Source organism: Macrotis lagotis, chromosome 6 (assembly GCF_037893015.1).
Source record: "Macrotis lagotis isolate mMagLag1 chromosome 6, bilby.v1.9.chrom.fasta, whole genome shotgun sequence".
In the NCBI taxonomy this organism is placed as follows: domain Eukaryota; kingdom Metazoa; phylum Chordata; class Mammalia; order Peramelemorphia; family Peramelidae; genus Macrotis; species Macrotis lagotis.
The window spans coordinates 15860330-15866865 of NC_133663.1; the positions used below are offsets into that span (position 1 = coordinate 15860330).

General features: G+C 39.8%; 1 protein-coding gene across 1 annotated transcript in view; it reads left to right on the plus strand.

The window, feature by feature from the left end:
- The first annotated feature begins 3077 nt into the window (after window positions 1-3077).
- KCNAB1 (potassium voltage-gated channel subfamily A regulatory beta subunit 1) overlaps window positions 3078-6536 on the plus strand; it is a 490100-nt gene continuing 486641 nt past the window's right edge. Inside the window, exon 1 of the mRNA XM_074190799.1 lies at window positions 3078-3335. The gene's annotated coding sequence lies outside the window, so the exon portion shown is untranslated. The remainder of the gene's footprint in view (window positions 3336-6536) is intronic.

The following is a 6536-nucleotide window of genomic DNA, read 5'->3' on the forward strand; positions in this document are numbered from 1 at the left end:
GAGCTGAGTCAGTTTAACTTGAAGGATGTGCTATCTATGTGGGGTCTTGATATAAAAATAGAATTTGAGAACAGGTAGAAGATCTGTTCCACAGAATGGGGACAATTTGAGGGAAAGCAAAATGATGGCAAATTGTGAATAAGAAGAGTCATCATGTTTGGCCCACACATGGAGTAAAACATGTTAATATGAAATAAAAATCTACTTGTAGGTTGCTACTGGAAATGTAGAAAGTCTTGAATTCTGAGATTAGGAATTTAAACTTTATTTAATAGGCAATGGGGAACTATGGAATTTTTTTTTCAGTAGAGGAGTAACATTCTAACATTGCATTAGAGAGATTATTTAGGTAGTAGTTTGGAAGATGGATTGAAGAGATTAGAGCTTGGGCACAAAAGAGAGTCAGAAGGTTATTAAATAATCCAGGAGACATTTGTATATAATATTCCCTCCAGAGAAAGAAAATTATTTGTGTCTGTGAGGTAACAAAAGTTCTTTTTACCATAAATGTCTATACTGTTTCTCATGAAAATATATTTTCCATGTTTATAATGAGATTTCCAGGAAGATTTTTATGGAAAAAATGATGAAATAATGTTTGTTTTTTTACCTTTGTTGTTTAGCTTGAAACAAAACTGATTTCCTGAAAACTGTATTGTTTATGAAAACTTTTCCTCTTTCATACTGAGAATGAGGTGAGGGGATGTATTTTTTCCTACTGGGAAGACCTGGTGTTTATCACTTCCACAGCTGGGTCTGCTAAGGATGAACAGCAGGAGGGTTACTATCAGCCTTCCAAGCTATTAAGTGTGTATGAAGCAGGTTTATGTGCTCTTCATTAGTTTCCTCCCTTGGGTAGGAAAGGCATACAGCCATTGGAGAGAAACAGAATACTCCACAAAGGCAAATTGATATAGTTAATGTAGTTTATGATATCCCAGCTTGTGCAGGCTTTGCTTGCCATTGGCTGGAAAATCCATCTTGGAGATCTCTGCAAATCTTTTCCAAAGCCATCCTGTCTCTCAACACCCCAATTGTGAGACTTGCCATGCCTGAGTGTAGTCATCACCCTTATAAAAAACACTTCAGAGAGACAGATTGCATCTATTACGGCCCACTGGATGGCCACCTGCTGCTAATAAGGAGCCCTCACTATGCCTGTGGGGATACCACTCCCCTGGGGCTGAAGAGAGGGATCCAAAGTGGGATAAAAGAAAGTAAATCAGAGACAAGGTAGGCTGTTCCAGTCCCAGTCCCAATGGAGATTGCCAGGGACCAAGGTAATGAAGAGGTTTCAGGAAACTGAGTCCAGAACAGAGATGTCAAACTAGAGAAGTTCATACCCTCATAGTAGGTCTTCTGATTTCTATAGAGACTCATCCAGGCTAAATGTACAAAAACCCTCATGGGTCAGACCCCATTGCTAATCAGCCTAGAAACTTAGACTTGATCTTTTTCTGACCTGGGCTGATTTGTTCCTCCTTAGGCAGTGTGGTAATTAAGATTATTTCACCTATAATAAAAGAGACTGAGGCAATGCTCTGAGCCAATGGTATTTTATTAAAGGGTCCATGGTCCCCTCTAATAAAGTGAACTTCAACTCTATCTCATGATCTGAGATGCTCTCCTCCTTCAAGGGGCCCATCTTTATAGGTTTTCATACCCAAATATGCAAAAGAGGCACAATAAAATAAAGAATCTCATTGGTTGAGAGACTTTGTTCTTGAGGGTCAAAATTGTCATATCACAAGGGGATTGGGTGAAGCATAGGGTATCTCCACTTACTTAATGGTCATAAGATGGTTGCTTGATCATGTTGGACACCTCCACCACACTGGGCTTGGTCACCATGACAAGGAAAAACAGGGTGGAGAACTTCTGGTTAGCTTATAATCACTACCCTATGAAGTCATATCACATTGATTGCTACTGATTGAGATAGAGTAGGGGTCCAAATGAATTATTTCTCCCAGTAGCCTGGTGGATCCCATATCTCATTAGGATTAGACACCCAGAAGCTCAGAGCCCCCAACTCAAGAATTCATGTATAATCAATATGATAGGTAGCATTAAGTGACTTGTCCAGGGATCACACAGCTAATAAGTATTTGAGGCCAGGCTTGAACTCAGATCTCCCTGACTCAGGGCCTACTCTAGTCACTGTGCCACCTAGCTATTTGATGTTTTTATTAACAAGGCACCTCCCTGCCCACTCCACCAGCACTTCTACTATATAAATTTACCCATGAGTAGAGCCAGATTATGGAATTCATCCACATGTACCCCTGATAGCCTAGAAGTTAGAGTGCCAGCTGTAGAGTAATAAAGACCTAGGTTTAAAGCACCTTATCTGGTCTAATGTATTTTCTGACCCTGGGCAAGTATTAGGGCCACTTGCAATTCTCTAAGATTAGAAGTTACTGACCAGTTGTGGAACTGAATTAAGGGAGTTTCTGCATTGGTTGTTCCGTACATCCCTCAAACCTTAAGTCTTGCCCCCAAATTCTGAAAAATGACCATCCATCATAGCAGAGATGCTCTCAGGAACTTGAGAGTGGGAGTTGGGGTGGGGGGATGGCTGGTCATTTTCTGAGAGAAAGACAGTATTTAACTGGAAATTCAGAATGTGAAGGGGCTCACTATTTTCCCTGCTCTCTTCAATATCTGTGCTGGACAATGGGATTGTAAGGATTATTGTTATCTATATGAAGATTGGTTGTCTTGGCCTGGACTACATGCTGTTTCTTCTTTTTCTTTTTTGGATGGAGGGAGAGCAAATAACCACATCCTCCACGGCCATGTGCCCCTAAGGGTTTCGTGTTATTAAATACAAAAACTTGAACAAAGAGCATCCTTCTCTCTTGGGAGACCCAAATCTTGTTCTGCCATTTGCACTTCATAAAGTGGCCCTGGAGCCACTTTGGGCAAATCTGGTGTATCAAAAGTTGATATTCTCCCACCTCTCTGCCAACAGCCTGGGTATCTGCTTAACTTTGTTGTAGGTATAAATCAGCCAATAGGACATAGGGTCAGCCAAGGTCAACAAGACTTGGAACCTTGCCACAGTCCTCGGGGAAGGCAGTTGAAAGCCTTCGAGAGGGAGCAGCTCCCTCAAACACCCTTGGACTGTTTATCTTTCTGATACTTGGCTAATTCACAGTACTCTGTTCTCCAGATGGACACATCTCTGACTTGTACTGTTTTCTACATTTGATTGACTACATTTCTCTTATAGTGTTTCTTATGAAAGATAAAAATCATAAGATTATAGAGAGAGACCATGGAGGTCATCTGAAGTCCACAGTGGTTCAGACTTGGTCCAGGACGTAGAAGTGGTAAGTAGCAGAGTTGAGATTCTTACATAGTCTACTGACCCCAAACCTGGCCAATTTCCATTGTACTCCAATACCTCCCTTATAAAAGGTCACATCTCTTTAGCGTGCTAACATTCACAAATTGCTTTATATGGATTATCTCTCTGGATAGGAGGGAGGAGGAATATATAGTTGCAAAAGAAATAAGTGTGGCTAGTAAGTATTTGAGGCAGGATTTGAAATTGGGTCTTCTTGACTCTATGTTTAGATAGTACAGTGGGAAGAGCACCAGGTATAGAGTTAGTAAGAACTGAATTCAAATCCTGCCTCAGACACTTCATAGCTATGTGACTTTAACCTCTGTCTCAATTTCATAATCTGTAAAATGGGGATAATAATGGTACCTACTTCTCAGGGCTGAAGTGAGAATCCAATGAGATAACATTTGGATAGTGCTTAGAACAGTGTCTGGCACATTGAAAATGCTATGTAAATATTAAGTATCATCATCATCATCATCATCATTTATTACTACTACTACAACCTATTATATCCCACTGCCTCTACCCTTGTTCAGCCTTCTTTCAAGACAGTTCAAATGCTACCTTCTTCAGGAGGCTTACCCTGCCCCCCCCCAGGTATTTCTAAAAGTTCCTTGTTCAATTGTCTCAGTTCTGCCCAATTAGGGTTTTCTTGGCAGAGATACTGGAATATCAACTTATCCAGCTCATTTGATAGATGAAGGAACTGAGGCAACCAGGGTTAGGTGACTTGCCCAGGGTCACCTAGTCAATAAGTTTCTGAGACCCAATTCAAACCCAGGAAGATGAGTCTTCTTTACTGCAGACCTGGTACTCTATTCATTGTATATCAAATATGCACCAATTTATTTAGCACAATGTCAGACACATACTAAGGGCTCAATAAATTCTGTCTGATGGATGGACTGACTTTGAGGACCAACTCAATGAATGATCTTTATCTCCAAACATTCCCTCTTCCCTCAATAATAATGGCAAACATTTATGCACCTTTTTTTGTTTTTTGTTTTTAGATTTCTCAAGGCAATGGGGTTAAGTGGCTTGCCCAAGGCCACGCGGCTAGGTAATTATTAAGTGTCAGAGACCGGATTTGAACCCAGGTGCTCCTGACTCCAAGGCTGGTGCTCTATTCACTGTGCCACCTAGCCGCCCTATGTACCTTTTTTAAAGGTGGAAGAGAGTGCGCTTGCTCTCTCTCTCTCTCTCTCTCTCTCTCTCTCTCTCTCTCTCTCTATATATATATATATATATATATATATATATATATGATATTTATATTATCTCATCTGACTGTAAGGCAGAAGTACTAGGTATTATCATCCTCATTTTACAGATGAGGAAACTGAGGCTCAGGAACACTGATAAACTCATCATCTTCCCCTTTAAAGGCTATTAACTACTCTACTCTAATTTCCTTTGGTAAGTCTATTAATAGTACCTACCATTTTCCCAGTGAACTACTCAGATTAACAACCTTGGAACCATGTTTGAAACATCCTTCACCATGGCTCCTTGTTTCCTTCTGATTACCACTTCCTAATCATTTTTTTGAGAGTCAGAGGACCTGCAATCATTTTCCAGTTCCATGTCATCTTGGGTAAGCCCTTAACCTGCCAGTCACAGTTCTCTGTACTGTGACTTCAGTCTATCTCTTCAAACTTTTCTCTGATTATTCCTCTTCCTACACTTTAAACTCTAACCAACCTGTATTATTCAATGCTGGTTGTTCTGTACAATTGTCTCAATACAGTATCATTCTGCCTTTTCTCATATACATGCTTTTTACTCAGGCTAACTGAATAAAAGACTCAGCTAAAATGTCATTTCCACCATAATACCTTCTGTTTTTTTCCCAGATAAAAGAAAATCTTCCTTTATTCTGTGCTCCCATGGAGTAATGCTGGTCTTAGAGCAGAGTTATTGGATCATTTTCATTTCTCCACTATAAGATTGTCAACTTTTTTGGGGGTAGCAACTGTGTCAAAGTCTGTCATTTTTTAAAAAATTATTTATTTTTAACATTCATTAAATTTTTTGAATTCCAAATTATTTCCCTCCTTACCCTTCTCCCTCTCATTAAGAAGGCAAGAAATATGATATCAATTATGCATGTGAAATCATGCAAAACATATTTACTTATTAGTCATATTAGGAAAGAAAATAGAAAAAAGTTGAAAAAGGTGAAAAAATTATATTTTGACTTTCAGATTCCAACAGCTCTTTCTTCAGAGGTGGCCTTCATCAGAAATGTTTTGGAATAGTTTTAGTTTATTGTACTGCTGAGAATAACTATGCATTCACAATTGTTCATCATACAATATTGCTGTTAGTGTGTATAATGTTCTCCTGGTTCTGCTCACTTCGCTTTGAATCAGTTCATGTAGCCTTTCCAGATTTTTCAGAAAGCATCCTGTTTGTCATTTTTATTGCATAATAGAATTCCATTACAATCATATGCCACAGCTTGTTCTGCCATTCCCCAGTGGATGGACAGCCCTTCAATTTCCAGTTTTTTTGCTTCCTCAAAGAGAATTGTTGCAGTATTTTTGTACATGTAGATCTTTTCTGTTTTCCTTGATCACTTTGGGGTATAGACTTAGTAGTGGTATTGTTGGGTCAAAGGAGTTTTTAAAAAGACACTTAGTTGGGGTGGCTAGGTGGCATAGTGGATAAAGCACCGGCCTTGGAGTCAGGAGTACCTGGGTTCAAATCCAGTTGCAGACACTTAATAATTACCTAGCTGTGTGGCCTTAGGCAAGCCACTTAACCCCATTTACCTTGCAAAAAACACCCCTAAAGACCTAAAAAAAGACACTTGCTAAGCAACTACTATGTATAAATCAGCATGGTAGAGTGGGTTAAAGAGCCAGTTTCAGAACCAGGAATCCCTGAAACTCCAGTCTTGCCTTTAATGATGTTTGTTCTTTGTCCTCAAAGAAGACCATGACATCAGGGAAGTGATGCCATGGCAAGTACATGAATTGGATTTGAGTGAGGGAATGCTGTGCAAAGTCACCAGCCTCATTTTCTCCTCCAGAGCCATCTGGGTCCAGTGGCTAGATATGAGTCAGGATAAGTAGAGATGGTCCTGGAGGTGAGACAATCAAGGTTAAGTGACTTGCCCAAGGTCACATAGCTAGTAAGTATCAAGCATCTGAGACTGGATTCGAACTCCTGTCCT